Source organism: Rhinoderma darwinii, chromosome 2 (genome assembly GCF_050947455.1).
Source record: "Rhinoderma darwinii isolate aRhiDar2 chromosome 2, aRhiDar2.hap1, whole genome shotgun sequence".
NCBI lineage: Eukaryota > Metazoa > Chordata > Amphibia > Anura > Rhinodermatidae > Rhinoderma > Rhinoderma darwinii.
In genome coordinates, this window is record NC_134688.1 from 95,592,925 (window position 1) to 95,610,849 (window position 17,925).

Sequence of the window (17,925 nt, forward strand, 5' to 3'; positions counted from 1 at the left end):
ATTTCTGCATCTATAAACAAAGATAGAGTTCTCATGGTGCCAGACACTGTGCCCCTAAATATAATAGCACCACACACTGTGTCCCACACACAAACACACATGCCCCCTGTAGATAGTGCCCGCCATAGAGCCCCCTGTAGATAGTGCCCCCATAGAGCCCCTATAGATAGTGCCCCACGTACAGCCCCCTATAGATATTGTCCCACATATAGCCACCCCTGTAGATAGTGCCCACATATAGCCACCCCTGTAGATGGTGCCCTACATATAGCCCCCCTGTATATAGTGCCCCACATATAGTCCCCTCTGAAAATAGTTCCCCACATGTAGCCCCCCTGTAGCTAGTGCCCCACATATAGCCCCCCTGTAAATAGTGCTTCACATATAGCCCACCTCTTTATATAGTGCCTCACATATAGCTCCCCCTATAGTGCTCCATATATAGCCCGCCCCTGTATATAGCCCCCTGTAGATATAGCCCACCCCTGTATATAGCCCCCTGTATATACTGCCTCAGGTATAACTCCCCTATAGTGCTCCACATATAGCTCACCTCTATATATAGCTCACCTGTAGATAGAGCCGACACCTGTAGATAGAGCGATCCCGGTAGATAATGTCACACATTTTTATTAGGATAAAAAAAAAAAAACGTTACATACTCACCTTAATCCCGTTCCTGTGCCGTCAGGTGGCAATGCAGACTTGCTCTCTTCTGAGCAGGTCTGCTGGGGTTGAACGACACAAGCGGCGAGATGACATCATTGCGCCCTTTGCGTTGTTGAAAGGCACTGATTGGCGGAGCACAGTGACTTGCCCTGTCAATCAGCGCCTTTTAATGAAGCAAGCGGAGCACAGAAGTAATCGCGCTGCTTCAGTCGTTGAAAGGTGCAGAATGGCCGGGTACGTAACGTACCCAGCGATTCATCGCATATAGTGCAGGAGGGGATGGCGGCGGCTGGTTTCAGTGGCGCCGCCGCCCTCTCAGAGAGGCAGTATGCTGCCATCATGAACGGTGCGGCCCTAGAGCCTCACCACCTTCCCTCTTAGTTGCACATGGGGCACATGGCCCACTTGCCCCCCTCTAGCTATGCCCCCTGCCTCCTGGAGCGGAATCCCCGGCCAGAGTCGGCAACGGGAATTTTGCTCAAGGAGTAGCTACTGACGTCACTGTCCATATATGGACAGTAACGTCAAGGGCTTCCCTGAGCATAGCGCTTAAAGTAGCTCGGCTCCCTCTGGTCCTCCGCTCTGAACTAATTCTGAAGCAGGTGATGGTTCCCTGCTTCAGAATTGGCTTCAACTATATCTGCGGGACATACCCCCAGCCACGCGGGACATCGGGACACCGCCCAGAATCTGGGATTGTCCCGCTGAATCCGGGGCAGTTGGGAGGTATGCCTTTGTTCTAAGAATTGGTGGGTTCCCTAGTCAGACTCCATCAATCAATAAGTGATGGCATATGCTACATTTTTTACACTGGCGCTTGTTTCTATATGGCAAGAATAGCATAGTTTGCAGGCCTTTTTTTGCGGTAAAAAAACAAACCACATGGGAACCTGACGGACTCAGTGGAAGTTAGTGGGATACAACGGGATTCAAAAGGATCTGTTTGAAAACGGATCTGTCAAAGCGGTCATAGCTCCATTAAGAACTGAAATCACGATGTAGTGCTAACTGACCCTAAAAAATATAGTATACTTAGGAATTCAAGTTATTTTTAATCGTATACATTTTCCTGAATTTATAATATTACATTTAGGGTATTTGGGCTTGGTAAGGCCAGGGCATGTTATATTTTTCTTATTACCATTGTTATAATTTCTATTATTTTTCTGAAATTATTAAATAATATTGGGGAACGCTACAATATTATATACATCAAGCACAGAAGCCCCAGTAAGGCTGAGTTCACACTGATTGGCCTATGCGTAGGCACGAAAGCCCCCATTTACCTGACAGTGGTCGAAAAAGTACATCTGGCTGGTATATGTCGGTACACCTTTTTTCAACTGTATGAAATAGTGCAGTCTATTCCATATAGAGGCATCCCACAAAAACATCTTAACATGGAAGTCTATGGGTAACGGAATCCTCCGTATGCCTATACAGTGGCATCTGTCAGCGGTATACGTTGGGAATTACTCTAAACAAATGCCTTCGACATGGAATGCAGAGGCAGTGTGAATAGACCTTTACAAAGAACACTTTCCATCAATATAGGAAAGGGTTCTTTACAGTTAGAGTAGTTAAAACTATGGAATGACCTACCCCAAGAGGTATTGAGGGTTATAACTAATCTAGCAATAAAAGATGTATAATTGATTGAGGAAGGTTGAACTTGATGGACCTGTGTCTTTTTTTAACCTATACAACTATGTAACTGTCATTTCTTGTGACTTTCGCAAACGGGCTGCTGAAATACAGTGTATGTCTGCAGACATATTTCAAGAGCAGTAGCGTAGCGACCGGTCTATCAACTGGGGCAAACATTTCGTTCTGACTGCTCAAGCCAGCCCTACCAACTTCTCATTGACACCTCCCACACTACCTAGCGTCCAGGACACGACAAGCTCTCGCAATCCCCCCCCCCCCCAGCTACGATCTTGCCAGGGCTAAAGTGTACAAGTTCTATAATAACATTATAGTCATGAATTTTTAATTCATTTTATTTAATTCTCCATTATATTCTTCAATGTCTCCAGAGGTAATGTTTTACTTTAAATAGTGTTCTCGTGTGGTAGGAATTTTAAAACAAATGACATGATCTCAAATTTAGACCTGTGTCATAAGGAGTCATAAGCCTAAACAGCCAAACTTTCCACTGTCTGTTCCGAAGTCTGAGCATCATATGTATCTGTGATTTATTTTGCTACGTTGACACAGGGGAATTTAAGAGAAGTTAAGAGAAGTGCTTGCTGCTGGGGTCACTACTCTACACAATAATGATACTAGAGAGGGTTTAAGGCATCGTTCTTTTCAGAAATCCACTCAGCACTACACAAACCCTTTTCATATTTAGAATTTTCTTTATGACTGTGTGAAAGAATGCTGAATCTTATAAATGCAAAAGCAAAAGCAAAAGCTTGCCATGAATGCAATCACTGCCATGCAGATGGACTCCAAGTGAGGATTCTCGATTCTGATATTGATGCTTGGGGACCGGGCTTGGGGAGCGGGCGTCTGCATATCATACCATGAGAATAGTATTGCAAGAGAGGAATGCTAAGCCCTATTTTGCTATGATGTACATATTTTCAAATGGGGTTTTCAGTTTTTATTTATTTACGTTGTTTATATAGAGCTAAGGTTTCATGCGATTCACAAAACCATGGGTCTGTTGCGGTCCACCGGACCGCAAAAATCCCTTGTTGTGCATACATTTGTCATCAGGTCATGTAGATGGGGCCATAGAAAAGAATGTATCCGCAATTTATCCGCAAAAATGTGGATAAATTGCGTTCGCAAAAGCATGGTCGTGTACATGAGGCCTAACATATTCTGCAGCGCTGTAGAGAAGTTGACATCGCTATCCCCAGCGGGGCTCACAATATAAATTCCCTACCTGTATGTTTTTAAAGTGTAGGAAGAAACAGAGTACACAGAGGAAATCCACGCAAACATAACAAAATCTCTGCTTGCTGTCAGTGAATGGAAACGACTCTGACAACCAGGACACGGAGGAGACACAGAATCAGCTAATAATGATCACATGTACGTTCATGAACTTAGATAAGATCATTAGTACCTGGATTCTGTTTGTCAGATATATACATAGCACCAGCCTTTAGCCTAGCTGTCAGTCTAGCTAGATGGAATCGGCTTTGATGGCAAGATACAGTTTCTATGTATACAGGATACATAGATGATGTATCTGGAAAATCAAAAATATTTTTTCAACAAAAAACAATTTAAAAGTTGCTTAAAATCATGAAAAGCAGTTTCATTTATCTGACAGGAATTTGCAGAAATCCATGCACCTGCAGCAGAAACAACCCCATTCAGATGAATCGAACTGATTTTCAGCTGCAGAAATTTATGCAACAAAATCTGCACATTTATATCGGGTTCCCACGTAGCATAAATCCTGTTTAATTTCCACAGTGGAATTGTGCGGAAATTCCGCAGCATTTACAATAGCAGCAAATCTCATGCCCACGATGCTGAAAAAAAAATGTTAATACATTTAACTTTGCGGATTTAAAATCCGCAGCATGTCAATTTATGCTATATTTCCGTTGGAGGTTTTCCCCCATTGCAATGGGGATGTAAAACCCATAACGAATAGACGTGTTGCGACTTCTGCGGTGAAATAGCAACAATTCTGCCGCAAAAATCGCAACGCCGAAAAAAAAAGCTTATACTTACCACCCAGGCGTTATTTTGACGCTATCTTCTGTTCCTCTTCCGGGCCGGCCACCTGGGATGCCAGTCACAGGCTGCAGCAGTCACATGAGCTGCAGCGTCATCCGTGAGGGTGGACTGCATGTCAACGGAGGGACGCGTTGCCATGACTACGGCCAGGGTAAGTATGAACGTTTTTTTTTCTAGTACTGCTTTCCGCAGTGGAATTTCTGTCTGAAAAACTGCACCACAATAGTTTTACACAGCTTATCTGACCTGTAGGAAACCAGGCTTAGGGGTCATTCAGACTAACGTAAAACTCGTCCGTGTGCTGTGCGTGAAAATCATTTCAATGGGGCCATTCACACATGCAGGAGTTTTCACGCAGCGTGTATCTGTTGCGTAAAACTCACTGCATGTCCTATATTGGTTCGTTTATCATGCACCTTTCTCCCATTCAAGTCAATGGGTGCGTGAAAATCACGCACAGCACACGGATGCACATCCGTGTGCTGTGCTTGATTTACGCATCAATTCAATTGAAAACAATAATAAAAAAAAAGATGTGCTTTGCGAGTGCGTGAATAACGCATGCACCTCGCAAAGTACACTGATGCATAACAGACCGGATTCACACGCATTTTTCACGCACGTGAATCTGATACGCTCGTGTGAATGTATTTTGTATGTATTTTTTAGGCCAAACCGTCACTTAAACAGAAGAAATACAGGGTGATGCAAAACAGAATACAAATTTATTAACATGAAAAGACACACTATCTATCCAAGTTTTATCTATACACTACAAATGTTCAAAGTGATTTCCATTGGTGACACGGCAGATGTCTAGGCAATAGTCCAGTCCTGTCCAGACGCCTGCCAACGTATCCTCGGATATGGACTCCACTGTTTCAGTGATGCGTTGTTTCAGGTCGTTCAGATCCTGTGGCTGGGGGGGAAGATACAACGAGTCCTTGATGTAGCCCCACAGAAAGAAGTCGCAGGGTGTTATATCTGGCAATCGTTGAGGCCAGCACAACATTGGTGAATTGTTGTTTTACGCTCCACTGAATGAGCCCTAAGGCTGGGTTCCTACAGGTCGGATACGTTGTGTAAAACTAAAGTAGTGCAGTTTTTCAGATGGAAATTCCACTGCGGAAAGCAGCAAAAAAATCCAACGTTCCGGTAAAGTTTCATTCAGTTATGGGCCAACATCCGAATTGAAATGTGAAGGTGCACCATCCTGCTGATAGACAACATTTGGCAGATCTTCCTCTATCTGTGGCATAAGCAATTCCTTTAACATGTCCAGGTAGGAGTGGCCAGTGACAGTATACTCTGCAAAAAAGAAGGGACCGTAAACTTTGCACCTGCTCATTGCACAAAACATGTTTACTTTGGGTAACTTTCGATAAGAGCACATGGTTTTTCTGAGCCCCAAATTCTAATGTTATGGCGATTGACCTTCAGTCTCCTGAAGTCTTTGGGCGACCCGGGCTTTCCCCATGACATAAACACCCAGTGGTTTCAATTGATTCACCCAAAGCAAAATGCAGTTTCTATGTGGGGCACATTTACCAAATTTATTCTGAAAGTTTCGCTGTACTGTCACAACAGACCCCGTTCTTGCAAATTTCAACATGAAAAAATCTTTTTCTTGGTTTCCATGTCACTATGTAAGCACATTTCAAATTTGGCTCTTGAAAATGAAAGCTGTGCTATGATTGCTTGCTATGGGCAACTAAGCCAGTTTTGCTTTGATTTTCAGTCACTGGCCATTTACCACTGATGTTATTTTAAATACAGGCCTTTACTTTTGCACCATCCATTTTTAATCACCCTGTATATAAAGGAAGGCCGTTCGTTTTCCGTTCCGGGGTTCCGTCGGAGGTTTCCATCGGGTGAACCCCGCAACGGAAAGTGAAACTGAAACCACAGCTTCCGTTTCAGTCACCATTGATAGCAATGGTGATGGAAACATCGCTAATGGTTTCCGTTCGTCACCATTCCGGCAGGTTTCGTCGACTCCGCTATTGATTCCGTCGGAAAACCAGAAAATCTGCCGGAATGGTGACGAACGGAAACCATTAGCGATGTTTCCGTCACCATTGAGATCAATGGTGACTGAAACGGAAGCTGTGCTTTCACTTTCACTTTCCGTTGCAGGGTTCACCCGACGGAAACCTCCGACGGAACCCCGGAACGGAAATGAACGGTGATGTGAACAGGCTCTAACTGACACTTCGTACACATCTGCGTCAGGGCTCTATTCTGGCGTTCCGTCTCAGCTTTCGGTCAGAATGGAGCCCAGACTGAAACAAACGGAAACTATAGGTTTCCGTTTCCATCACCATTGAATTCAATGGTGACGGATCCGGTGCCAATAATTTCCGTTTGTCTCAGTTGTGCAAGGGTTCTGTTGTTTTGACAGAACTACGGTTTTGATTCTGTCAAAATGACAGAACCCTTGCACAACTGAGGCAAACGGAAACCATTGGCACCGGATTCATCACCATTGAAACCTATGGTTTACGTTTGTTTCAGTCAGGGCTCCATTCTGACGGAAAGCTCAGACGGAGCCCTGACGCAGATGTGGACGAAGTCTGAGATTCCGCTGCAGATTTTTGTTGTTGAAATTCTGCAGCGTATCCTGCCTTTATTTTTTAGACCAAAACCAGTAACGGAACCTAAACAGAAGATTTACGTATATTAAAGGCTATGTACACTTTTGAAAATGTTTTTTGTTTTTCATAAAAATGTCTATCAGTGTGGTTGGTGCGACTTTGTAATTACACCTTATTAAGAATTATTGTTACTTTTTGAGATACAGCTGCTTTGTATTCTGTATACAACAGGGGCATCACTAGCCCCGGTCCTTCGGGGCCCAAGCCCCGACTATTTGGCCCGCTGCCCCGGATCCCCAGCGACTGCCACACTCGGGCAGCAATTGCGACCGACCGGGTCGTAGCTGTCGCAGTCGCGACCGGGCCACCGCCACCCGCATCTTTAAAAGTTACTATAGTAACTGGTGCCTATGTAATAAAATATACGGGTCCCTGTTACTATAGTTATACCACTATACTTACCCATCTTCCTTCCCGAACGCAGCGGAAGTCGTGACGTCTTCTCGCGTCATGACGTCACGAAGCTGTGTGCCGCGGATGACGTCACGACGCTACATGGATTGGGGACATCCGCTTCACTCTGAGCCGAAGAGGAGGGTAAGTGCAACGTTACGGTCTGCTGGGGTCCTCTATCTAAGCCTGCCTTGTGGTAGGCTTTGATACAGGGTATAACAGACAGTATCACACATGGACCCTGTATCTAAGCCTTCCACGTTAGGCTTAGATACAGGGCCCCAACAGACAGTAATATTACAGTATAAGATCGCTGTCTGCTAGGATGCTGTATTTAAGCCTACTTTGTGGTAAGCTTAGATACAGGGTCTAACAGACAGTGTCACACATGGGCCCTGTATCTAAGCCTACCACATGGTATTCTTAGATACATGGCCCATGTCTGATTCTGTCTGATGGGCCCTGTATCTAAGCCTACCACATATGTTACTAATGGGGTTTTTTGAGTTTTTTTACGGGTTCAGTCGTTGGACGACGTCGGATTCAAGGACTACTTCGATTACTTTTTTTTTTATTTTCAATAAAATGGCTAACGAGGGTTGTATGGGGTTTTATATTTCAATAAAATATTTTATCTCTGTCTTTGTATTTTCTTTTAAACTTTATTACTATTGCTTTAGTAATGGCCGCTGGCTGATTGACAGCGTCCATTACTAAGGCAGGGCTTTGTGTTAGCAGGAGCGAACACTAACCACCACTATTACCATTATATATGTCTCGGGGCTTGTGCCCCATATCTTTTAAGACCCTAGCAACGCCCCTGGTATACAGAGCAGCCCTATCGCACGCTGAGACCTGTATCCGTCAGGTCAGCGGGACTGACGGGTTTAGTGACAGCGGGTCCTACGTGTCTCTAACACACAGGATCAAGCTGTTATCGATCACATCTAAGTTCTTGTCAGTTTAAATAGCCTTTAAAGAGGCTCTGTCACCAGATTTTGCAACCCCTATCTGCTATTGCAGCAGATAGGCGCTGCAATGTAGCTTACAGTAACGTTTTTATTTTTAAAAAACGAACATTTTTGGCCAAGTTATGACCATTTTTGTATTTATGCAAATGAGGCTTGCAAAAGTACAACTGGGCGTGTTGAAAAGTAAAAGTACAACTGGGCGTGTATGTGCGTACATCGGGGCGTTTTTACTACTTTTACTAGCTGGGCGTTGTGACGAGAAGTATCATCCACTTCCCGTCCCGAGGACACATCGGCACCAGAGACTACAGTTGATTCTGCAGCAGCATCAGCAGGTAAGTAGCTACATCGACTTACCTGCAAATGCTGATGCTGCTGCAGAATCAACTGTAGCCTCTGGTGCCGATGTGTCCTCGCTCGTCCGACACGATGCAGGACCTGTGAGTGACGTCACAGCGTGATCTCTGGAGAACACGGCTGTGTCTGCACTGCCAGAAGCTGGGCGTTCTGACGGGAAGTGGATGATACTTCTCGTCACAACGCCCAGCTAGTAAAAGTAGTAAAAACGCCCCGATGTATGCACACATAATACACGCCCAGTTGTACTTTTACTTTTCAACACGCCCAGTTGTACTTTTGCAAGCCTCATTTGCATAAATACAAAAATGGTCATATCTTGACCAAAAATGCTCGTTTTTTAAAAATAAAAACGTTACTGTAATCTACATTGCAGCGCCTATCTGCTGCAATGGCAGATAGGGGTTGCAAAATCTGGTGACAGAGCCTCTTTAAGGAAGGTCTTATAGGTCTACTCTCCTGGATCCAATTCTTGTTTTGGCTTAAAAAATGCAAGCAAAATCTGCATCAAATCTGCACTGTGTGAACAAGACCTTAGTTAGGCAGTCTAATGACAGTATATAGGATGCTGTAACTAACAAGTAATTCAAATGTCTTATAATCCCATTATTTTTTTTTCAGAACCTCCTCACATTATATTTGGAAATCAGTGACGGCACAGCTCCCCAACATATTATTTAATGCTTTCAATATACAAGCTATTAGAATTAGCATTTTTTTCTTCTTCTGTATTTCAACAATTTTGTTCTGTTGCTGAAGCTGCACATAACAGAAACACACAAGGAGCCGTTTGCACTTCAGAATCTATGTATAAATGTGAATGATGAGGCTAGAACCAGGCAGAGGGTCAGTGACACATTTCTGAGGTATTTTATGATCGCTTGTCATCTGGTAATGTGGAGGAGGCTCTAGGACCTGGAGGAGATGTCCTGCCTCCCACTAGGATACACCTGTTTGGCAGCCTCTCCCCTCCCTCCTGTGCAGGTAATGCTTTGTCTGCTGCCTCCTTGTAGTCTCTCTCCTCTAGTGACTCCTCCTGAGCTGTTTGCTGCACCCTCTTTCTTACTAACAGCAGATCATTTCCTGAATGGTTAAAGATCAGCAGCAGCATTAGAAGTAACTGTCAGCTCACAAGTTCTCTTCTGCTCCAGATATCCTGGGGGCTCACTGTACTGCCCCCCAGTGCCAAGCACATCAGGACAAAAGGTAAGATGACTCTCAGCTAGTGCCCTGTGCCAGCCACATAGCCCTTTTGCTTCCTTGGTGACTACAAAGCAGGTGCACGTATTAATGGGAACAGCCATGTACTTTACATAATGACTTTTCTATGGAAACTATACAGATTACAGTGTTATAGCAATATAGAAACCGTTATAATGTGCTGCTTAATACATATTGTAGCTACTCCGTGCGTTGCCCTTCTACCCGCTCTTGAGACTTTGCCCATCAGGAATTCTAGTTGCACATAAAATGTTATACCATGGCGAGCAAAGTTTTGTGATAACCTTCAGATTGTCACATTGTTTCCTTAGCAACTTGCTTTAGGTTCAATGAGGAATCCTTTTGTGTGTTTTTTTTTTTTTGTTTTGTTTTTTTGCTTGTTTTAGTCTGTGTACCAAATAAGATCTTCTTCTATATCAAGCGAGAAAAACTATTCATTGAGATAGATGTCACTTGTGTTAATACATCGAAAGGCATATTTACAGTAAACCCTTTTTTGTTACATTTGCAATCATTATTTTCTATTGTTTTTATATCACATATTATTCACGCTACAGAAAATGTCGTCATGGCGTACAGCGAGTGGGGCTCTTTCCATTATTAAATGTATTGAGTTATCTAAAGCTGTAAAGATGATTTTATGATAATAATGCTGTGTGACTCAACTTATCAAAATCTCATGCAAGTCTACAGGTTCCTGTCCTGGTATTTACACATAATACATGGTAACTGTACAAAAGGTGCTACGTGTTTATCCCGTCCACACCCTAATGGGTTTTCGTCTCTTTCTTACTTGGAACATTTTCTTTTTCGGCAACCTATGTATTTACCTTTTTTTTTTTTTTCCAAGAGTTTCAACCTACCCTCTATCCTGATATGACAGCAATCCCTCAGAGGGTCTATAAGAATAAATGTAGGGGGTGTTTACATAAAATGTGTTATATGTATGTGATTCTATAATTCCTTGCATTGTCCACTTCACTTCTGTCAGGTTGATTCTCCGCTGTATCTGTTTTTGTGGCGAACTGGGGGACAACCAAAATGGCTACCACTACGGCTCGCACGAGAGTTATTGCCCACATTTCCTAGGGACCTACATGGCAATTTATGAAAAATGTATCGCTGCATTAGACTGATTTGTCATTCTCAAATTCCTTGTGGAAACAAACCGTAAAGGCAGCGATATTCGTTGTCAGTCAGCTTTCCCATAAGCAGATGAAACTAAGTAGAATTTAGCAACTTGTCACACAAGGTCTTTTTTTTTATGGGGGACACATTGTTTTCATATACAGTATGTGGAATAGTAATTCTATAATGTTTATTATTAACATAAGGAGTCATCCATCCATTAGTCCCAGTTCACACTTCTGATGCAGATTCTGCATTATTTTTGTTGCCAAAACTATGTGTATGCACAAAAAAGAGGCAATACATAAAGCTTTGTATTATATTGCTCCTGCCTGTAGGCTGAGCTCCAACTTTTGATTAAGAACAGGTGAAGTTTAAACAGCATTAAAATGTGTGGCCTTAAAGGGATTGTCCAGTTTAGAAATCCCTTTTCCACACTATTAGCAAAGTTCTGAGATAATAGAGGTTGGGGGGGGGAGGTGCTCTGTTCAGGATCCTGAACTCTTGACCAGAGGGGAGAGCAACCGCTAAGAACATCCATTGCTTTGGAGGACCTCTCCTGCATTATACAGATTACCCACTGATTTGAATTGGCACTATGTAATTCTTTATTTTCCATGTGGTGGCGCTGCAGGGAAATTGAACACTTACCGCCAGGATTCCCTGCAGAGCTGACAACGGGTGTCCCAGCAGTTGGACAATTGTGATTAGCGTATTGTCAAGGGATCCTTCTAACAAACCCTTTAAGTTGTAGTGCACATTAACCCCTTGCCACCACAGACCTTTTAATTTTTTTTCCTTCCCGCATTCTAAATGTCTAAATGCCATAATTATTTATAAATTTTTTTTTTTTCATTTCTCAGTTGTTAAAGTCATATAAGGGCTTGTATTTTGCGTGACAGTGTCGTTTTTACAGCACCATTTATTGTACCATATAATGTACTGGGAAGCGGAAACAAAAATCTTTTGTGGAATTGGAAAGAAACAGCGATTCTCAATTCGTTTTTTTGGTTTAATTTTTAAGGACGTTTACCATATGGTAAAACAACATGTTACCTTAATTCTGCGGGTCAATACGTTTACAGAGATACAAAACTGATATAGTTTTATTCTTGTGGGAGACAACGTGATCAATAAACAGTAATTCTGGCGTTTTTATAAATTTATTGTTTTTATTTTTTTTAAGCGTTCGTTGTACAGGTTATAAAATATTGTTTTTTTAATTCGTTTCCCTTGAGGACTTGAACAAGTGATTGTTGCTGAGCGCTTCTGCTGCTTCGTTTTAGCGATCACTGGGGGTCTCAGTGTTCGGACCCTCACCAATCAAAACTTCTGACAGACATGTCACTATGACATGTCACAAGTTTTTTGAAAGTTTAGTCATCCTTTAAAGAAATATTCCAGGCAAAACTAATACACTGTGTTATTCCTAGTGCGGGGCCTAAGGTATATGATGGTATCAAAATTGCCGATGCTCTGGCTGGGGATTCCGCTTCAGGAGAAGCCCCTGACATCACTGTCCATATATGGATAGTGATGTCCAGAGCAGAGTTGAAGTCCTGGGCAGAACTCTAGTAAAGGCTCTGGGGAAGCCCCTGACATCACTGTCCATATACGGCTGGTGATGTCAGGGGCAACCCCAAAGCCAAAGTCCCAGGCAGAGTGTTACAAGCACCCTGCCTGGGACACTACTCTGCTCCAATATTCCCTCTAAGGGTATGTGCACACACACTAATTACGTCCGTAATTGACGGACGTATTTCGGCCGCAAGTCCCGGACCGAACACAGTGCAGGGAGCCGGGCTCCTAGCATCATAGTTATATACGATGCTAGGAGTCCCTGCCTCTCTGCAGGACAACTGTCCCGTACTGTAATCATGTTTTCAGTATGGGACAGTAGTTCCACGGAGAGGCAGGGACTCCTAGCATCGTACATAAGTATGATGCTAGGAGCCCGGCTCCCTGCACTGTGTTCAGTCCACTACTTGCGGCCGAAATACGTCCGTCAATTACGGACGTAATTAGTGTGTGTGCACATACCCTAAGTCTTGGCAGCTCCTGAGCGGAGTAGTTAGGGAGCAGGGCAAGTCTCCATCAATGGTGGGCGAGCTAATGACCAATAGTAATACCCCCCCAGTAAACGCTAATATAGCGACTAAATAAGAGAACTTATTTTAAATAAGTTTTAATTACTTTTTTAAATACTACATAATTACAAGTCCACCAGTATAATAGACCATTATAAACACCAATTATAGGCATCAATGAAAGAATCTCTTATTACACCACTGTCCCTGTAGATAGCGCCACACAGACCCCCTGTAGATAGCAGCCCCCCTGCCGGTACGGCCACGCGCAGCCCCCCGCGGCGGGCAGCGCCATGCGCAGCCCCCCCATAAACCCCAGCCCCCCCGCGGGTAGCGCCACTCGCAGAACACCATACCCCCCCTGCGGGTAGCGCCACGCGCAGAACACCATACCCCCCCTGCGGGTAGCGCCACGCACAGAACACCATACCCCCTGCGGGTAGCGCCACACGCAGAACACCATACCCCCCCCCCGCGGGTAGCGCCACGCGCAGAGCACCATACCCCCCCCCCCCGCGGTTAGCGCCACGCGCAGCACACCATAAACCCCAGCCCCCCGCGGGTAGCGCCACGCGCAGAACACCATACCCCCCCCGCGGGTAGCGCCACGCGCAGAACACCATACCAGCGCCCCCCCCGCGGGTAGCGCCACGCGCAGAACACCATACTCGCCCCCCCCACGGGTAACGCCATGCGCAGAACACCATACAACCCGCGGGTAGCGCCAAGCGCAGAACATCCCCCGGCCGCCTCCCGCCAGGTGATGGTGCCACGCGCAGAACACCCCCCCGGGGGTTACGCCACACACAGAACAGACCCCTATCCAATACCTGGGTAGTGCCACGATCATTACACCCAACGCCCCCCCGCGGGTAGCGCCACGCGCAGAACAACCCAACGCCCCCCCGCGGGTAGTGCCACGCACAGAACACACACCCCCCACCCCGAGGGTAGCACCACGCATGGAACACCCCCAACTCCCCCCCATGCCGCGGGTAGCGCCACGCGCAGAACAACACCCCGCAGGTAGCGCCACGCGCAGAACACCATACCCCTTCCTCCCCACGGGTAGCGCCACGCACAGAGCACCCCCCCGCAGGTAGCGCCACGCGCAGAACACCATACCCCCTGCCGGTAGCGCCACGCTCAGAACACCATACCTGCGCCCCGCCCCCCCACGGGTAACGCCACGCACAGAACACCACACCCCCCCCGCCTGTAACGGCAGGCACAGAACACCACCCCCCCCCCCTGCGGGTAGCGCCATGCGCAGAACACTATACTCTTCCCCCCCCCACGCAGGTAGCGCTATGTGCAGAACACCATACCCGCACCCCCCCCTGGCGGGTTGTGCCACGCGCAGAACACCATACCCGCCCCCCGCGGGTAGTGCCACGTGCAGAACACCATACCCGCCCCCCCGTGGGTGACGCCACGCGCAGTACACCATACTCCCCTGCGGGTAACGCCACGCGCAGAACACCAAACCCCCCCCCCCGCGGGTAGCGCCACGCACAGAACATCCCACGGCCGCCTCCCGCCAGGTGATGGTGCCCCGCACAGAACACCCCCCCCCCCCGGGGGTAGCACCACGTGTGGAACACTCCCAACCCCCCCCCCGCCACGGGTAGCGCCACGCGCAGAACAACCCCCCCGCCCGCCCCCCCCAGGGGTTAGCGCCATGTGCAGAACAACCCCCCGCAGGTAGTGCCACGCGCAGGACACCATACCCCTCCCTCCCCGCGGGTAGCGCCACGTGCAGGACACCTCCCCGCGGGGAGAACAAAACAACCCCCCCCCCCCCCGCGGGTAGCGCCACAGGCAGAGCACGCGCAGAAAATTCCCGCCACCCCCCCCCACCGTGGGTTACGCCACGCGCTGAACAGACCCCTTTCCCACCCCCCCGGGTAGCGCCTCGAGCATTACACCCCCCGCGGGTAGCGCCACGCGCAGTAGAACCCAACACACCCCCTACCCCGAGGGTAGCACCATACGCGGAGCACCCCCCAAAACTCCTTCTCTCCTCCTGACATCACTGTCCATACATGGACAGTGATGCCGTGACGACGGCAGCGTCAGCACCCAGCGGGCGAGTGGGCCCCCCCAAGGGTAGTGGGCACCAGAACTTGCCCGGGTGCTTACACCGGCCGTGTGGATGAGAGAGCAGTAGGTATACAAGCATTAAGCCACCCGAGCTGCGTTCCATTAAAATGCCATAAGGGCCAAGCAGATCCAAGTTATATGGGGCCGTAAGGGCCAAGTCATATGTAACCAAGGCTTTCTCTGTCTAACGGTATGCTTACATGAGGGATTTTTTGTGGCGATTTTTGATGCAAAAGAAATGGTGCGACAAAAAAGACTCAAACACCCTAAGGCCTTGTTCACACGAACGTGTTATACGTCCGTGATACGCGCGTGATTTTCACGCGCGTTACACGGACCTATGTTAGTGAATGGGGTCGTTCAGACTGTCAGTGATTTTCACGCAGCGTATGTGCGCTGCGTAAAACTCACGACATGCCCTATACTTGCCCGTGTTTCGCATAGCACACACCCATTGAAGTCAATGGGTGCGTGCAAATTGCGCACAGTACATGGAGGCACTTCCGGGTGACGCGTGTGATTCGCGCTACAGCTGGTAAAGAAGAGAAGGGAAACATAAAATCCCCTCCTTCTTTACTGTGTCGTTACATAAAAAGGGAGTGTCATAATGATGCCGGCTGCATGAAAATCACGCAGCCACGCACCATATACACGTCACACTGAACTTTTGCGCATGCAAAACGCAGTTTTTTGCACGTACAAAGCGGACACGTTCGTGTGAATAAGTCCTAAGGCTTTATACACACTATGTATTACAGCTTCTATGTAGTGCTAAAAACAGGATGGAATTTCATAAGGAGCGTGAGGTTTTGCTGATTTCCAATGACGAGACATACACGCGTGATTGAATACAGCTCTGTATATAATGCAATGGTTCAGTTTTTACTGGGTGCCCGAATGTTGGCTTTGGTGCTGTAGTTTATACAGTAATGGGTCTCAGGTATGATAAGTAGTGCAAATACGGGAGGAGGGAGTTGCAGATTGTAACTAGATCCCATTTTACAGTTTCGAGTTAGTGCTAGTAAGTGAATTATTTTTACATTCAAAGGCAAATATTGGAGCAGTAGGTTGAAACAACATTTTATTTTATTTTTTGCTTGTAGGAGAGGGCGTTGTTTGAAACAATGAAGGTACCTCAGGTGGTGTATCTGGTAACAGGTGCAATTACTGAAGTATTTGGGGAACAATAGTAGAAACACAATTCTTTTTTAGTCTTGTCAAAATTTCTACCTATGAGGACCACACGCCGTAAATGTATGGGTTTAAACCTGTGCTACTGGTCAGTGGGTTATCCAGACAATAAACCCAATGTTGTTGATGTTGTTCTTAGGGGATTTCTTAAACTACACTTAATTCAATCTCTACAGCAAAAAGGTCTTGGATGTATTCAATAATCCTCAACAGAATGGAGAATAGCGATCCTTTGGGGTATGTTCCTACACACAGGATATCTAGAATAATGCTCGTAAATCTGTCACAAAAATCTGCACCAAGAAGTGCATTTTTCCTTCTCATATTGCTGCGGAAACGCAGAACACTTTCCGCCAGACTTTTGTGCTTTTTTTTTCCTGGAGCGTGGGCATGAGATTTTCTAAATCTCATTCACTTTGCTGCTACTGTAAATGCTGCGGAATTTCCGCACGGAATTCCGTTGCGGAAATTCCACAGCATTTACGCTACGTGGGAACCCAGCCTTAAAGAGGCTCTGTCACCAGATTTTGCAACCCCTATCTCCTATTGCAGCAGATCGGCGCTGCAATGTAGATAAGAGTAACGTTTTAAAACGAGCATTTTTGGCCAAGTTATGACCATTTTTATATTTATGTAAATGAGGCTTTCTAAAGTACAACTGGGCATGTATTGTGTATGTACATCTGGGCGTTTTTACTTCTTTTACTAGCTGGGCGTTGTGAATGGGAGTGTATGATGCTGACGAATCAGCATCATCCACTTCTCTTCGTTACCACCCAGCTTCTGGCAGTGCACAGACACAGCGTGTTCTCGAGAGATCACGCTGTGACGTCACTCACTTCCTGCCCCAGGTCCTGCATCGTGACGGCCGAACGAGGACACATCGGCACCAGAGGCTACAGTTGATTCTGCAGCAGCATCAGCGTTTGCAGGTAAGTAGCTACATCGACTTACCTGCAAACGCTGATGCTGCAGAATCAAATGTAGCCTCTGGTGCCGATGTGTCCTCGCTCGTCCGACACGATGCAGGACCTGGGGCAGGAAGTGACGTCACAGCGTGATCTCTCGAGAACACGCTGTGTGTCTGTTCACTGCCAGAAGCTGGGCGTTGTGAAGAGAAGTGGATGATACTTCTATTCACAACGCCCAGCTAGTAAAATAAGTAAAAACGCCCAGATGTAACGAACACAATACACTTTAAACACAACCAGTTGTACTTTAGAAAGCCTCATTTGCATAAATATAAAAATGGTCATAACTTGGCCAAAAATGCTCGTTTTAAAAAAAAAACAAAAAAACGTTACTGTTATCTACATTGCAGTGCCGATCTGCTGCAATAGGAGATAGGGGTTGCAAAATCCGGTGACAGAGCCTCTTTAAAGGGAAACTGTCACTGGGTTTTGATCCACTAAACTGCCAGCATGCTGTTATGCAGCTGGGGTATAG

General features: G+C 46.1%; 1 protein-coding gene across 1 annotated transcript in view; it reads left to right on the forward strand.

Annotated features, from left to right (window-relative positions):
* Positions 1-9,821: 9,821 nt before the first annotated feature.
* The window catches only part of GALNT6 (polypeptide N-acetylgalactosaminyltransferase 6), a 97,983-nt gene continuing 89,879 nt past the window's right edge, over positions 9,822-17,925 (forward strand). The window contains exon 1 of the mRNA XM_075851934.1: positions 9,822-9,955. The gene's annotated coding sequence lies outside the window, so the exon portion shown is untranslated. The remainder of the gene's footprint in view (positions 9,956-17,925) is intronic.